The 18032-nt window shown below is 35.7% G+C and overlaps 1 long non-coding RNA gene across 1 annotated transcript in view; it reads left to right on the top strand.

Moving 5' to 3' along the window:
• Positions 1-566: 566 nt before the first annotated feature.
• LOC309639258 overlaps positions 567-18032 on the top strand; it is a 99218-nt gene continuing 81752 nt past the window's right edge. The window contains exon 1 of the long non-coding RNA XR_014251563.1: positions 567-16559. This is a non-coding gene — a long non-coding RNA (uncharacterized lncRNA). The remainder of the gene's footprint in view (positions 16560-18032) is intronic.

Here is an 18032-nt window from a genome sequence, read left to right as displayed (position 1 = left end):
AGTCAGCCACAGAAAGGAATGAAATTGGGTCATTTGTAGAGACGTGGATAGATCTAGAGACTGTCATACAGAGTGAAGTAAGTCAGAAAGAGAAAAACAAATATTGTATATTAACACATATATGTGGAACTTAGAAAAATGGTACAGATGAACCAGTTTGCAGGAAAGAAATTGAGACACAGATATAGAGGACAAACGTATGGACACTAAGGGGGGAAAGTGGCAGGGGGTGGGGCTGGTTGTGTGACAAATTGGGAGATTGGGATTGACATGTATACACTGATGTGTATAAGATGGCTGACTAATAAGATCCTGCTGTATAAAAAAAAATTAAATTAAATTTAAAATAAAAGTAAAAAAACAACATCACAACATGCAAGGTCAATATACAAAAGACAATTGCCTTCCTATATACCGGCAATGAACGTTTGGTATTTGAAATGAAGAATGATGTATTATCTAGAATCTCAGCCTACCCCAGAAATTGAACTACTTAGGTATGACTCTAACCATATATGTGTATATATATATATATATATATATATATATATATATATATATATATATATATATATATATATATATATATGATTTGTATGTGAAAACTACAAAACTCTGGTAGAAAAAAATCGAAGATGATATAAATGCATGAAAAGATATTCCATGTTCATGAACTGGAAGATTCAATATTGTTAAGATGCCAGTACTTCCCAACTCGATCTATATACACAACTCAATCACAATCTCAGCCAGCTATTTTGTAGATAGCAACAAACTGATTTAATATTTATATGGAAAGATAAAAGACCTAGACTAACCAACACAGACTGAGAAAAGAGCAAAGTTGGAAGAGTCACACTATCCAACTTGAAGACTTACTAAAAAGCTAATAATAAAAAAAAGTGATATTGGTGACAGAATGAACACATAGAACAATAAAGAAGAGTAGAAAGCTCAGAAATAGCCCCTTATTAATTTAGTCACATAATCTTTGAAAAAGGAGTAAAAGCAATTAAATGGAAACAGGCTATTAAATATTTTCAAAAAAAGGTACTGAACGTATTTTTATAAAATGAACTCAGACAGACTTTATATTTTGGGGGAAAATTAACTCAAAATGCAAAATTGTAAAAGTTTGAAAAGAAAACATAGAAATATAGGTTATTTGGGGTTTGACAATGAGTTTTCCGACAAACCCCTAAGTATAATCAATAAAACAAATAAAAAAAAATTGTTAAGACAGATGTATTAACTCTGACAGATTTATTAACTCAGAGCAGATTTATCTGCTCTGTGAAAGATACTGTAATATACTGAAAAGACAAACCAAAGATGGGAGACAATATTGCAATACATATGTGATAAGGAATATTAGCCATACAAAGAACACTTGAAACAACAACAGGAAAACAAACAACACAATTAAAAAATGTGAAAAAGATCCTAAAAAACACTTCTCCAAATAAGACATGCAGATAGCAAAAGGCATTTGAAAAGATTTTCAACAATATTTATCATTAGCGAATTTCAAATTAAAATAACCATGAGATACTATTACACACACATTAGAACGTCTAATACCCAAAAAACTGAGGTGACTAATTACAGCAAGAAAGCAGAGTAATAGGAACTCTCGTTTATTACTGTTGGCAATGTAAAATAGTACAGCCATTTTGAAAGACAGTTTGGCAGTTTCTTACAAAGCTACACATAGTCTTACCATGTGATCCAGCAGTTGCACTCCTTGGTATTTACCCAACTGATTTGAAAACTTATATCCACATAAAAACATGCACATAAATGTCCAGAGCAGCATTATTAATACTAATAAAAAACTGAATACAACCAGCCATTCACTGGGTGAATGGATAAACAAAAGGTGGTACACTGGTACAGTGGAATATTATTTAGTAATAAAAAACAATGGGCTAGCAAGCTATGAAAAGAAATGGATAGATCTTAAATTTCCAAGTGAAAGAAACCTGTTTGAAAAGCCTACATACTGTGTGATCCCAATTATACGACATCCTGCAAAAGGTAAATCTATAGTGTTGTAAAAAGATCGATTGTTTCAAGGGTTCATGGAAAGGGAGAGAGTCGAATCACTGGTGATTTTCTAGGGTGACAAAACTATTCTATATGCTGCTATAATATTGATACATTACACTATGCATTTGTCAAAACCCATTGAACTTTACAGCACAAGAGTGAATCTTAATGTATGCATATTTAAAGAGTCATTCATGAGGCTGTGGGAATCACAAGATGGAATGCAAAATGTGACAAAACACTATAACTGTATCACAAATGTATGAAATGAACTCACTAAAAGGGGTACAGGGAGGCAGCAGTGTGATGACATAAGTTGCTAAAAATGAAGGTAGTATGTAAAGCTAAAGGCAAAAGAAACAGTACGTAAGTCCCGTACTATTTGGCCAAATTATTTCTCACTGGGGTAAGGGTTATCAATTTTGATACCACTGTACTCGTGGTATTAAATCTCATACAGCAAGTGTTCAATAACAGAAGTGAACACTTAAATAAGTGGATGGAGAGTGGTAGAAGCTGGATGTCTAATTGGAGACAAGTATAAGGAGGCTAGAATGATAGCATGGTACTGGATTAGAATTGGAGATAGTGTGAACTCATGTGTAATTTAATACTGATACATGGAAATACATATACACATATAATATAGTTAGTAATTACATATAGAAATATTTATAGATATGTATATTCACATTGGCTAGTAAACACACATATTTTCTTGCCCTTAGGGAGCCTAGAAACAACACCCAAGTAGCAATGAGCATACCTATTTTCCACTTCTTGGTTCTTATTCTCCAATGAAAGGAACAAGAGCTCACTGGAGAAATGGGTGATATTAGAATGAGGGCAGCAATTTACAAGATGAACCTAGAACATCGTAGAATGCCAGGAAGAAAGGAAGTGCTCAAAAAAAAAAAAAAAAAAGGCACGCAATGATGGGGTGTTGGTTCAGAACCTCAGGAATTCCCTGGGTAAAATCTGAAACTGGCCCTTGTACTCTGAGGGAAAGGAAACAAAGAAAAAGAGGCCTATCACTACAGATTGATAGGTGGCAGTATTAATAAACACCCAGAGAACTTACACATATAAGACTTGTCTTGGGTGGCCACAAGACTAGTATATCTCCTCATCTGCCCACCAGAATCTTAAAAGTTTATATAGTCAGCCCTCTGTATCCAAAACTGTACTATGCCTTTTACATAAGGGACTTAAGCGTCCTCAGAATTTGGTAACCTCAAGGGTCCTGGAGCCAATTTCCTGCATATACCAAGATATGACTCTATAGAAGTGTTAAAGGGGTTCAGTCATGTATCCAGTCCAGATGGTATCAACAACACATTACTCTCTAGAGAGTGTGTTCTCTTTTCTTATTATTGAAGTATAGTTGATTTACAATGTTGTGTTAGTTTCTGGTGTACAACAAATGATTCAGTTATATATATATATTATTTTTCATATTCTTTTCCATTATAGTTTATTACTAGATATTTAATATAGTTCCCTCTGCTATACAATAGAAACCTGTTATCTATTTTATATATAGTAGTTTGTATCTGCTAATCCAAAACTCCTAATTTATCCCTCCTCCCTCCCCTTTCCCCTTTGGTAACCATAAATTTGTTTCTTTTTCTGTGAGTCTGTTTCTGTTTTGTAAATGAGTTCACTTGTATCCATTTTTTAGATTCCACATATAAGTAATAACAAATGATATTTGTCTTACTCTCTCCGACTTACTTCACTTAATATGATAATCTCTAGGTCCATCCATGTTACTGCAAATGACATCATTATTTCATTCTTTTTTTATGGCTGAGTAATATTCATCGTATATATGTACCACAGCTTCTTTATCCATTCATCTGTCAATGGACATTTAGGTTGCTTCCATGTCTCGGCTATTGTAAATACTGCTGCTATGAACATTGGGGTTCATGTATCTTTTCAAATTAGAGTTTTCTCCAGATATATCCCCAGGAGTGGGATTGCTGGATCATATGGTAACTCTACTTTTAGTTTTTTAAGGAACCTGCATACTGTTTTCTATAGAGGTTGCACCAATTTACATGCCCAGCAAGAGTGTAGGAGGGTTCCCGTTTCTACACACCCTCTCCAGCATTAATTATTTGTAGACTTTTTAAAAATTAATTAATTTTTAAAATTATTTTTGGCTGTGTTGGGTCTTTGTTGCTGTGTGTGGGCTTTCTCTAGTCACGGCAAGTGGGGGCTCCACTTCAATGTGGAGGACAGGCTCTAGGTGTGCGGCTTCTCATTGAGATGTCTTCTCTTGTCGCAGAGCAGGCTTCAGTAGTTGTGGCACCCAGGCTCAGTAGTTGTTGCTCTAGAGCACAGGCTCAGTAGTTGTGGCACACGGGCTTAGCTACTCTGTGGCACATGGGATCTTCCTGCACCAGGACTCGAACCCATGTCCCCTGCATTGGCAGGTGGATTCTTAACCACTGTGCCACCAGGGAAGTCCCATTTGTAGACTTTTTGATGATAGCCATTCTGACCAGTGTGAGATGATACCTAATTGGGGTTTTGATTTGCATTTCTCTGAGAATTAGTGATGTTGAGCATCTTTTCATGTGCCTATGGGCCATCTGTTTGTCTTCTTTGGAGAAATGTCTATTTAGGACTTCTACCCATTTTTAATTGGGTTTGTTTTTTTGTTATTGAGTTGTATGAGCTCTTTGTATCTTTTGGAAAATAATCCATTGTCAGTCACATCGTTTGTAAATATTTTCTCTCACTCCATAGGTTGTCTTTTCATTTTGTTTATGGTTTCCTTTGCTGTGCAAAAGCTTTTAAGTTTGATTAGGTCCTATTTGTTTATTTTTCCTTTTATTTCTATTGCCTTGGGAGACTGACCTAAGAAAACATTGCTATGATTTATGTCAGAGAATGTTTTGCCTATGTTCTCTTCTAGGTGTTTTATGGTGTCATGTCTTATATTTAAGTCTTTAAGCCATTTTGAGTTTATTTTTGTGTATGGTGTGAGGGAGTGTTCTAACTGCATTGATTTACATGCAGCTGTCCAGCTTTCAGAGCACCACTTGCTGAAGAGACTGTCTTTTCTCCATTGTATATTCTTGCCTCCATTGTTGGAGATTAATTGACCACAGGTGTGTGGATTTATTTCTGGGCTCTCTATTCTGTTTCATTGACCCATATATATGTTTTTTGTGCCAATACCATGCTGTTTTACTTACTGTAGGTTTATAGTGCTGTCTGGAATCTGGGAGGGTTATGCCTCCAGCTTTGTTCTTTTTCCTCATGATTGCTTTGGCAATTCTGGGTCTTTTAAGGCTCTGTATAAATTTTAGAATTACTTTTTTTCTATTTCTTTGAAAAATGTCATGGGTAATTTGATAGGGATCATGGTAAATCCCTTTGTTAAAATGGCCATTTTAACAATATTAATTCTTCCAATCCAAGAGCATGGGATATCTTTCCATTTCTTTGAATTATCTTCAATTTCCTTTATCAATGCTTTATAGTTCTCAGCATATAACTCTTTCACCTCCTTGGTTAGGTTTATTCCTATGTATTTTTATGATGCAATTTTAAGAGTTTTTTAAAAATCACTTTCCCTTTCTGATATTTCAGTGTTAGTGTAAAGAAATGAACAAATTTCTGTATGTTAAACTTGTATCCTGCTGCGTTGCTAAATTTATCAGTTCTAGTAGTTTTTGTGTGAGTCTTTAGGATTTTCTATGTATAGTGTCATGTCATCTGCATATAATGACAAATTTACCTCTTCCAATTTGGATATCTTTTATATCCTTTTCTTGTCTTATTGCTGTAACTAGGACTTCCAATAGTATGTTGAGTGGAAGTAGTGAGAGTGGGCATCCTTATCTTGTTCCAGATTTTAGCAGGAAGGATTTCACTTTTCACTTTTCAGTATTATGTTGGCTGTGTGTTTGTCATAAATAGCTTTTAGTATGTTGAAATATGTTCCCTCTATACTCACTTTGGTAAGAGTTTTTATGATGAAGTGATGTTGAATTTTATCAAAGGCTTTTTCTGCATCTATTGAGATTATCATGTGGTTTTTGTCTTTTCTTTTGTTGATATGGTGTATCACAATGATTGATTTGCCTATATTGAACCCTCCTTGTGACACTGGGGTGAATCCAATGATCTTGGTATATGACTTTTTTTAATGTGTTTTTGGATTCAGATTGTTAATATTTTCTTGAGAATTTTTGCATCTATATTCAACAAAGGTATTGGCCTATAATTTTATTTTTTGGTAGTGTCTTTGTCTGGTTTTAGTATCAGCATGATGGTGGCTTCATAGAATGACTTTGTGAGTGTTCCCTCTAGAGGCTGGGTTTTTGAAATGACTCCAGCTGTGGGAGTGGTGGGCAGAAGGCACATTCCAAGGATAGGAGAGGGGTGAGGAGCTCCTAATTGCCTGGGTCCAGGCAGTGATCACATCCTTTCCATCACCTCCTCTAAGATGAGTGTATGTCAAAGGGATACAAGAACTGACTGAAGGTTCTCAATAGCTAAATCTGGAAAATTTGCACAAGAAAATAAAGTAACATTGGGTTATAACCCAAATTATAAAATAAACACTCATGAGTTCATTCTGATGTAAATAAAAAATAAACAAATGAAGAGGAAGAGGAATATTCCATGCAGAACTCAAATAATTTATGTAGATACTCTCCCCCCAAAGTTGTGAAACATAACTCTTCACTCCTTATTATGGGCTGCACACAGTGACTTCCTTCCAAAGAGAACAGTATGTAAATGGGGTGGGAAAAAAGTTAATTTACATTAGAGAAGACTGACAAACACTTCTTCAGCCAAGCAATCAAAATCAGTAGCAAAAATGATAAGCCATGTTGATAGAATGTGTTCTTGATATGATATAATTAGAATGTCACTTCGCCTCTGTGGCTTTCCTCCTCAAAGCCCATAACTCCAGTCTAATTATGAGAAAATCATCAAATCATCAAATAAATCTAAATTGAAGGACATTCTACAAAATATCTGACCAGCACTCCTCAAGGTCATGAAAAACAAGGGAAGTCTAAGTAATTGTCACAACCAACAGTAATCTAAGGTACGAATGTTCATCAAATACAATTTGATATCCTGATTGGGAACATGGAACAGAAAAAAAGACATAATGTAAAAACTAAGGAAATATGAATTATATGTGGACTTTGGTTAACAATAATGTATCAATATTAATTCATTAAGTTAAAAAATGCATCATAATAAGGTAAAATATTAATAATAGGGGAAACTGAGTACCTTCAGCAGTTTTCTGTAAATATAAACTGTTGTAAAAAATAAAGTCTCTTAAGAACAAAAAAATGCTTGATATGTTTTGTCTTACTTGAGAAGGTTCAAAACTTTGCATGAGTCCCCAGTTATGGCCTACAGGAAGAGTGACACATTAAGCCCTCATAACAATATTTGTAATAGGTAAACACATATACTCACACAAATACACACAAACACACACTCACAGCAAATACAAGAGGTAGTGACAAAAGAAAGCACAATAAAAGTGAAAGAACATCCAAGACATCTTGTCTTTTTAATCTACCTCTCCACCCAAGGAACCCACATAGTTCATTTTCCATAACTCTTGTCATTTAAAAAAAATCTTTTATAAGTCAAGTTTCCTGTTTTCATTTGAGTGTATTTCAATACAGCCTAATGTATACAGACCATTCCTGTTCCAGCTCCCAGAAAGGCTTATTATTTCATTTCTCTAGAATACCTAATATTAGAAACTCATTTACTTTATGGGAGTTCTTTAATACTTGGATAAGAAAAGTAAAACATGTCTTGTCTCAGGCCAGTAAATAAGTGACAGTCTGCAAATTTAATATAAAAATGATTAATTTTCGTGGATAGTGATGTAGTCCAGTAAAACCTTGTAAATTTGTTCTATTAAATAAGTAAAAGAAATAAAAATTTAAGGAAAAATTTTATTTATAGAAATTTTTTAGTATAAAGTAAGAGAGTGATGCTGTTCTAAAGCTGGAAAGAATTTTTGACACAGGTTTTTATATTTCAACAAAGTAATGACATATTTATCTATTTAGAGGAGCCCATTTTAACGGATCCATTCATTTTATTCATGTAGCTAAACTGGTTATCCTATCGGCCTCCACTATGAAAAGAGCGAAATGTTTTTTCCTTTTAACATTGTCAATTTACTGTTTTAAAAAATAGTCAAAAAAGAGTTAACTTTAGTTTAACAAGAATAAATAACAAAAACTCCAAATAAGTAGAGAATGAAATTATGAAGTTTCATACATTTATATTGTGTGTAGGAGCACTTCAATTCATCCAGTTCACTGACACCTAATTTCATAGTATATTTATTCATTTATTTATTGATTAATTTTTTCAAAAAAATGTTTCCATTAAAAAACAAAAGCAAAAAACAAAACATTTTTTACACACCTACATAAGACATTCCACCAAAGAGAAAATTACATTATAAACTAGAGAAATAAACAAAAAAAACATTATGTGAAATGTATCATGTGTAATATTTCTAGGTAGAAAGAAGTGATAAAGATTTTATTGTTGATTTTATTTACTTGTTTATTTACTTATTGTATTCCTGTTTTATTCACTTCTAGGACAGAAAAAGAATTATGGAAGCACAATGGCAGCCCTTTTAATTTACCGAGTGCACTTTGTCCATTAGAAAAATGCTGTCTTGTTTACAGAAACATAATCTGATTCATTTTTCTAACCACAGAACAGCATATTTCTCAATACCCAGCACGTGTGTTGTCTTTTATTTACTGAGTGAAGTAGGTGGGTGTGGCATAATAAAAAATATATATATTTGGCCTTTGTACCAAAGTAAGGATCCTAAATAGCTTGGAATTTCCTGAGTTATAGAAAAGATAGAAACATCTTTGTTTTTCTCCTGAGGCAACTCTTTATGTGTTCCTAGATAGTTTCAGGATGAAGGCTGTTTGTCAGAAAGACCAAATTTTAACTAGAAGCCTGGAACTTTCAGCCCCACTCCCTCAACCTCTGGGAGAGGAGAGTTTCTGGAAGGGTGACACACACAGAGAAGGCATGGAAGCTCCACCCATCTTCCCCCACACCTTACCCTATGCACCTATTCCATTTGGTTGTTCCTGAGTTGTATCATTTACAATAAACTAGCAAAAGTAACTAAAGTGCTTTCTTGAGTTCTGGGAGCCTGTCCTAGCAAAGTATCAAACTCCAGGAGGGAGTCCTAGGAACCCCTGATTTACAGCATGCCAGTCAAAAGTATTGGTGGCCTGAAACTTACAACTGGCTTCTGAAATGTGGGTAGTCTTGTAGGACTGAACCCTTTAACTTATGGGATCTTATCCTAACTCGAAGTAGATAGTGTCAGAATTGAATTGAATTGATGGACGCCCAGTAGTTGTCCGAGTATTTGAGAAGTGGTGTTGCAATAGGCACCATACAATTAGTGTCAGGAGGAGAAAAAACCTCTCTGTTGGTCTCCTAAGAACTCAGAACAATTGATCAATTAATCAATTAATAAAAGTTACTTGATAGCTTCTACATGAAAAGATTTGTAGATATTATGGAAGTTATAAGTTAGTTTAGATAAAGCCCCTTAAGGAACATCTAGACAATTTGTGTCCTTGAAAGTATATTTAACAAGAGGGATAATTTGTATGAATTGTTACATTAATGGCAGAGATGATAAACATCATAGAAATTCCAGGCAGATACAGGTCAAAATCATGAAGAGACGACAATTAGAAAAATACTTCCTGGGTTACAGGTCCAGGGTATGTCTTTGGCTCTCAAAGAAGTGGTGGGTGCTGTCAGGCATTAAGCTTCTAATTCAACTACTTTGGACTATGGTGGGAAGCATGTGTGGATGGAGTTAATGCTCAGAACCGGAAAATTCTTGCATGTGGGTGTATGATATGCTCTTGAAGAGTCTGGTATATATCTCCTCTTTCGTCTTCCTGTTATAAATGGAGCCTGGGTCCTTAAATCTCATGTAGAAGGATGCCAGCCTAATACCTGTGTCACAGCTGGCTTAAGAAATAAACTCTTAATGGTGTTTTAAGCCACTGAGGGGTGTGATGTTGTGATTTATAATAAGAAACATATATTTGGTCTTCATCCTTATTCCTGGCAAAGAGCTCCTAAAACCCTTGGAATTTCCTCTGATAAGATGTTTTTATGATGTTAATTAAGTGACTTTTAGAAGCACTCAAGGATGGGAACTTGATGCCAGTGTAACCAACCATGTGATTGAAGAGTTGAAACTTTCAATCTGACCCCCTGACCTCTAGGAAAGAGAACAGGGATGGAAATTGAGTTCAATCACCAATGTCAATGATTTAATCATACCTACGTAATGAACCTTCCATAAAATCCCAAAAGAACATTCTCTGGAGAGTTTCCAGGATGGCAGACCTGTGGACGTGCTGGGAAAGTGGTGCACCCAGAGAGAGCATGGAAGCTCTGTGCCCCTTACTCACACTTTTTCCCTATGCATCTCTCCCATCTGGACATTCATGAGTTACAGCCTTTTATAATAAACTGGTAATCTAGTAAATAAATGATTTATCTGAGTTCTGTAAGCTGCTCTAGCAAATTAATCCAATGCAAGGAGGGGGTTATCTCCAATGAACAGCTAGTTGATCAGAAGCACAGGAAGCAAACTGGACCTGCAATTGGCATGTGAAGTAAGGGCAGTTTTGTTCGATTGAGCACTTAACCTGTGGGATCTGATGTTATTTCCAGGTAGATAGTGTCAGAATTGAGTTAATTGCTTGGTGGTGTGGAAAAACACACACATCAGAATTGGTGTTCAGAATTGGAGTGGTTTTGTTTGTAATAGCAGTTAGTGTTACTAAACTAACTAATAAATAAACTGATAAGAGAAGCTAGGTACTGTCATAATAAAAAACCCTAAAATTTGGAGCATTAGTTTAGTGTTAGACACTAGGCAACAAGAAAACACACAATAATCTGGTAGCAGAATATTTGGTAAAACTGCCATGTGCAATAACTTGGAAGGAACATCTTGCCCACTGAGCTGTGGCTCTAGGGAAAATGGTTGGAAAGATTCAGTGGCATCGTGAGTTGGCTTCTAATCATGGCCGTTAGCAAAGTATTACAAGAAAGAGGTGAGTTCAGGAGAGAATTGGCTGGTTTTCAAACAGAGGTTGAAGAAGTAGCAAATCCAAAGAAAAGGGCTTTAGAGGGCTGGAAATATAAAGTGCATCTGGACCCTAAAAGGAAGAGCTGTGAGTATAATTATCGGCAAATGAGAAAGTCTAGAAAAAACACACCTAGATCCTGCAAATATTTCAGATAAGTTTACTGTCAAGGAATTCAAACCTGGACTAAAATACAGTTTAAATGATGAAGTCATTAAACACCTTTGGGTACTAAGTTGCATTATGAAATACATTTCCAGTTATAAAATGAAGAAATCATGGGGATGTAATGTACAGCACAGTGACTATAGTTAATAATTCTGTATTGCATATTTGAAAGTAGCTATGAGAATGCATCTTGAAATTTCTCATCACAAAAGAAAAAAGATTTGTAACTATTTATGGGGACAGATCTTAACTGGACTTACTATGGTAACCATTTTGCAATATATACAAATATCCAATGACTACATTGTATACCTGAAACTAATATAATGTTATATCAATTATTCCTCAATTTTTTAAAAAGAATTCAGGAAAGATGAAAGACTACTAGATTATGCTTCTTCTTGCTACCCTACTTCAAGTGACATTTTGATTCTGTTCATCTCTACCAGTCTTTCTCAGTAGAAAGTCTAAATCAAAGTCTGCTTAGCATCTTTGGGTTGAGCACAAGTCAAGAATGAATTTGCTGGAGTGTTATGTTTACAATAAAAAAAGAAAGCTGAAAAAACTGTGTAACCCCTAAGGAAGGCAAATCCAAAACACCCCTTATTACTGTGGCCAGGAAGGCAAATGAACTAGGAAAAGCTTCTCAGGGATGTAAGCCAGGGAACTTGATAATGGACAAGAGAGGTCTCCAAGAAAGGAGGCTTAATTAAGGCACTTCCCCAGCTTCCCAGAGAAAGGGCCCTGCACAGATTGTATCAGCAGGATTGAATACATGCTAGGGACAGAGTATCTTCTATTCTTACTTTTTCTTAGCAGGAGGGAGAACTGAGGGAAAGTCAGTATAAAACTAAAGAGAGCCCAATCTCCGAATCGGTACATGACATGCTTCCTGCCAAACATCTGCATTGGACTCTGGATCAGTGACAAATAATTCTTATTGGTTTAACTATTAACATTTGGTGGTTAGTTTGTTATAACAGTAAGTATCATCCTAAACAAAAAAAAGAGATAAAATTAAGAGTCAAACAGAAAGTAAAACTTTGTAGACAACAATACGGAGTAGGAAAGTTTCATGAGAGTGTGGATTAACCGGTCTTATTGGAGAAAGTGTTAAGATATTGACCTCTTTAGTTTAAATGCAAATGTGATGAAGAAATCAGGATATATTATTACTCATAGATATCTTAGGCTGAATTAGTGTCATCAGCTGAGCTTTTGCCACCAAGAGCTCTCTGAAGTAAATTTTACAAAAATGGCTTCAATTATCCTCTTCTCTGTGTCCAGGTAGCCATGTGATATGATTCTGCAACTCTTGCCATCAAGAAATAGAGTCTATTTCTCCACTCTTTGAATCTGGACTAGTTTTGTAGTTTACTTAGATGTACAGAATCAACAAAAGTAAAGTAGTGACAATTCTTTTTTTTTTTTAATGAAAATAGATTAATTTTTTTTTTAAGTTATACAATTTTTTAAAATAAATTTATTTACTTTATTTATTTATTTTTGGCTGTGTTGGGTCTCAGTTGCTGTGCACGGGCTTTCTCTAGTTGTGGTGAGCGGGGGCTACTCTTTGTTGCAGTGTGCAGGCTTCTCATTGCGGTGGCTTCTCTTATTGCACAGCATGGGCTCTAGACGCATGGGCTTCAGTAGTTGTGGCTTGCTGGCTCTAGATTGCAGGCTCAGTAGTTGTGGCGCATGGGCTTAATTGCTTCGTGGCATGTGGGATCTTCCCGGACCAGGGCTCGAACCTATGTCCCCTGCATTGGCAGGCGGATTCTTAACCACTGCACTACAAGGGAAGTCCAAAAAGTTGTACAATTTTTAAAGTTTACTTTCCATTTATAGTTGTTACAAAATTTTGGCTATATTCCCTGTTTTGTACATTACATCCTTGAACTTATACCCAATAGTTTGTAGCTCCCATTCCCCCACCCCTATATTTCCCCCTCCTGAGTAAACACTAGTTTGTTCTCTATATCTGTGAGTCTGCTTCTTTTTTGTTATATTATTAGTTTGGTATTTCTTAGATTCCACATATAAGTGATATGTCTTTGTCACTTTGTCTTTGTCTGACTTATTTCACTTAGCATAGTGCACTCCAAGTCCATCCATGTTGCTACAAATGGCAAAATTTTGTTCTTTTTTTATGACTGAATAGTATTCTATTGCATATATATACCACATCATATTTATTCATTTACCTGGTGATGGACACTTAGGTTGTTTCCATATCTTGGCAATTGTAAATAATGCTGCTATGAACATTGGGGTGCATGTATCTTTTTGAATTAGTTTTTGGGATATATACCCAGGAGTGGAATTGCTTGGTCATATTGTGGTTCTATTTTTCATTTTTTGAGAAAACTCCATACTGTTTTCCAGAGTGACTACACCAATTTACATTCCCACCAACAGTGTACAAGGGTTCCTTTTTCTCCACATTCTCACCAACATTTATTATTTGTGTTCTTTTTAAAGATAGCCATTCTGACAGGTGTGAGATGATATCTCATTGTGGTTTCAATTTGCACTTCCATGATGATTAGGGATGTTGAGCATCTTTTCCTATGCCTGTTGGCCATCTCCATTTCCTCTTTGGAAAAATGACAATTCTAAGCTGAGGCCTCAATAGTTCTGGCATCATCCTGCTTTGGATCTTAGAATCCTGCAACATTTATCCAGTGGGACTTCAGAAATGCTCTGGACTAGAAATTTTTTCTATATGGAATGGAGATGTATATTTTGTTTAACTCTCTCCATCTCACAGTTCTATATCGGGTGTAGTGAGGGAATGTGAATAGAAATTTTTTTTCTTTTTTGTTTGTAAGTCTCCAAATCAACACAAGTTACACAATAAGAACTGCCTCTGGACCTAATGGAGATCATAAGTCATTAACTTCAAGTATGATGCCATGATGAAATGAAATTTTGGGAAGCCTTGGGACGAGGGGATATGTGTATTTTTAATGTAGGAGAGATAGGAAAAATTATGACCAGATGACACAAAGTTGCAGACTGACTTTAAAAATGACTTCCCTAATTTTCCCACTTTACCTATGTCCCTTTGCAATGGAATTCTGCAGCTTTTCCCATCAAGAGGTGACATCTCTTTCCTTACTTGTTGGATCTAGACTGGTCCTGTGATTTTGCCTGACCAACAGAGTGCAGGAGAGGTAAAAGTAAGCCATTTTGAAACAAAAGCCTCAAAAGTCTGTGTGTACTTCTGCTTTCTTTCTGGTAACCTGCTGTCCTGATGTGGACAAGACAAAGGTAGACTTCTGGATGATAAAAACAGGGGGCCAAGTCATCCCACTGCTCCAATTGACAGGCCAGCTACCAGATGAAATGCACGAGTGAGGTCATCTAGACCAGTCAGCCACCACCAACCTACCAGCTAATCACATATGTAAGAGTTTACTTCAGCTCACTCAAGCCTAATCAGGTCCAGCCAACTTTCTATAGACTTTTGAGAAATAATAAATGTTTGTTTTTTTTGTTTGTTTTTTTATGGGTCTTTTTTTTTTTTCTTACAGTTTTATTGAGATATAATTGACATACAGCATTGAACAAGTTTAAAGTGTACAGCGTAATGAGTTGACATACATACATCATGAAATGATGGTCAGAGTAAGTTTAGTGAGCATCCATCATCTCATACAGACACAAAATTAAAGAAATAGAAAAGTGTTTTCCTTGTGATGAGAATTCTGGGGATTTACTCTCTGAACAGCTTTCATATATAACATACCACAGTGTTACTTACATTTATCACGTGGTCCATTACATCCCTAGAAATTGTCTTTTTTTATTATTTTATTTTATTTTTTTAAACATCTTTATTGGAGTATAATTGCTTTACAATGGTGTGTTAGTTACTGCTTTATAACAAAGTGAATCAGTTATACATATACATATGTTCCCATATCTCTTCCCTCTTGCATCTCCCTCCCTCCCACCTTCCCTATCCCACCCCTCTAGGTGGTCACAAAGCACTGAGCTGATCTCCCTGTGCTATGCAGCTGCTTCCCACTAGCTATCTATTTTACATTTGGTAGTGTATATATGTCCATGCCACTCTCTCACCCTGTCACATCTAACCCCTCCCCCTCCCCATATCCTCAAGTCCATTCTCTAGTAGGTCTGTGTCTTTATTCATGTCTTGCCAATAGGTTCTTCATGACCTTTTTTTTTTCCCTTAGATTCCATATATATGTGTTAGCATACTGTATTTGTTTTTCTCTTTCTGACTTACTTCACTCTGTATGACAGACTCTACCTCCATCCACCTCACTACAAATACCTCCATTTCATTTCTTTTTATGGCTGAGAAATACTGCATTGTATATATATATGCCACATCTTCTTTATCCATTCATCCGATGATGGACACTCAGGGTGCTTCCATGTCCTGCCTATTGTAAATAGAGCGGCAATGAACATTGTGGTACATGACTCTATTTGAATTATGGTTTTCTCAGGGTATATGCCCAGTAGTGGGATTGGTGGGTCGTATGTTAGTTCTATTTGTAGTTTTTTAAGGAACCTCCATACTGTTCTCCATAGTGGCTGTACCAATTTACATTCCCACCAACAGTGCAAGAGTGTTCCCTTTCCTCCACACCCTCTCCAGCATTTATTCTTTCTAGATTTTTTGATGATGGCCATTCTGACCGGTGAGAGATGATATCTCACTGTAGTTTTGATTTGCATTTCTCTAATTATTAATGATGTTGAGCATTCTTTCATGTGTCTGTTGGCAATCTGTATATCTTCCTTGGAGAAATGTCTATTTAGGTCTTCTGCCCATTTTTGGATTGGGTTGTTTGTTTTTTTGTTATTGAGCTGCATGAGCTGCTTGTAAATCTTGGAGATTAATCCTTTGTCAGTTGCTTCATTTGCAAATATTTTCTCCCATTCTGAGGGTTATCTTTTGGTCTTGTTTATGGTTTCCTTTGCTGTGCAAAAGCTTTTAAGTTTCATTAGGTCCCATTTGTTTATTTGTGTTTTTATTTCCATTTCTTTAGGAGCTGGGTCAAAAAGGATCTTGCTGTGATTTATGTCATAGAGTGTTCTGCCTATGTTTTCCTCTAAGAGTTTGAGAGTGTCTGCCCTTACACTTAGGTCTTTAATACATTTTGAGTTTATTTTTGTGCATGGTGTCAGGGAGTGTTCTAATTTCATACTTTTACATGTATCTATCCAATTTTCCCAGCACCACTATTGAAGAGGCTGTCTTTTCTCTGCTGTATATGCTTGCCTCCTTTATCAAAGATAAGGTGACCATATGTGCGTGGGTTTATCTATGGGCTTTCTATCCTGTTCCATTGATCTATATTTCTGTTTTTGTGCCAGTACCAAACTGTCTTGACTACTGTAGCTTTGTAATATAGTCTGAGGTCAGGGAGACTGATTCCTCCAGCTCCATTTTTCTTTCTCAAGATTGCTTTGGCTATTCAGGGTCTTTTGTGTTTCCATACAAATTGTGAAATTTTTTGATCTAGTTCTGTGAAAAATGCCATTGGTAGTTTGATAGGGATTGCATTGAATCTGTAGATTGCTTTGGGTAGTAGAGTCATTTTTCACAATGTTGATTCTTCCAATCCAAGAATATGGTATATCTCTCCATCTATTTGTAACATCTTTAATTTCTTTCATCAGTGTCTTATAATTTTCTGCATACAGGTCTTTTGTCTCCTTAGGTAGGTTTATTCCTAGATATGTTATTCTTTTTGTTGCAATGGTAAACGGGAGTGTTTTCTTAATTTCACTTTCAGATTTTTCATCATTAGTGTATAGGAATGCAAGAGATTTCTGTGCATTCATTTTGTATCCTGCTACTTTACCAAATTCATTGATTGACTCTTGTAGTTTTCTGATAGCATCTTTAGGATTCTCTATGTATAGTATCATGTCATCTGCAAACAGTGACAGCTTTACTTCTTTTCCGATTTAGATTCCTTTTCTTTCTTTTTCTTCTCAGATTGCTGTGGCTAACACTTCCAAAACTACGTTGAACACTAGTGGTGAGAGTGGGCAACCTTGTCTTATTCCTGGTCTAAGTGGAAATGGTTTCAGTTTTTCACCATTGAGGACAATGTTGGCTGTGGGTTTGTCATATATGGCCTTTATTATGTTGAAGAAAGTTCCCCCTATGCATACTTTCTGCAGGGCTTTTATCATAAATGGGTGTTGAATTTTGTCGAAAGCTTTCTCTGCATCTATTGAGATGATCATATGGTTTCTCTCCTTCAGTGTGTGAATATGGTATATCATGTTGATTGATTTGCATATATTGAAGAATTTTTGCATTCTTGGAATAAACCCCACTTGATCATGGTGTATGATCCTTTTAATGTGCTGATGGATTGTGTTTGCTAGTATTTTGTTGTGGATTTTTGCATCTATGTTCATCAGCGATATTGGCCTGTAGTTTTCTTTCTTTGTGACATCTTTGTCTGGTTTTGGTATCAGGGTGATGGTGGCCTCATAGAATGAGTTGGGAAGTGTTCCTCCCTCTGCAATATTGTGGAAGATTTTGAGAAGGATAGGTATTAGCTCTTCTCTAAATGTTTCATAGAATTCGCCTGTGAAGGCATCTGGTCCTGGGCTTTTGTTTCTTGGAAGATTTTTAATCACAGT

Source organism: Balaenoptera physalus (assembly GCF_965194825.1).
Source record: "Balaenoptera physalus genome assembly, chromosome: 12".
In the NCBI taxonomy this organism is placed as follows: Eukaryota; Metazoa; Chordata; class Mammalia; order Artiodactyla; family Balaenopteridae; genus Balaenoptera; species Balaenoptera physalus.
The sequence above is the reverse complement of the archived record's forward strand: the minus strand, read 5'-3'. Positions and strand labels throughout refer to the sequence as shown.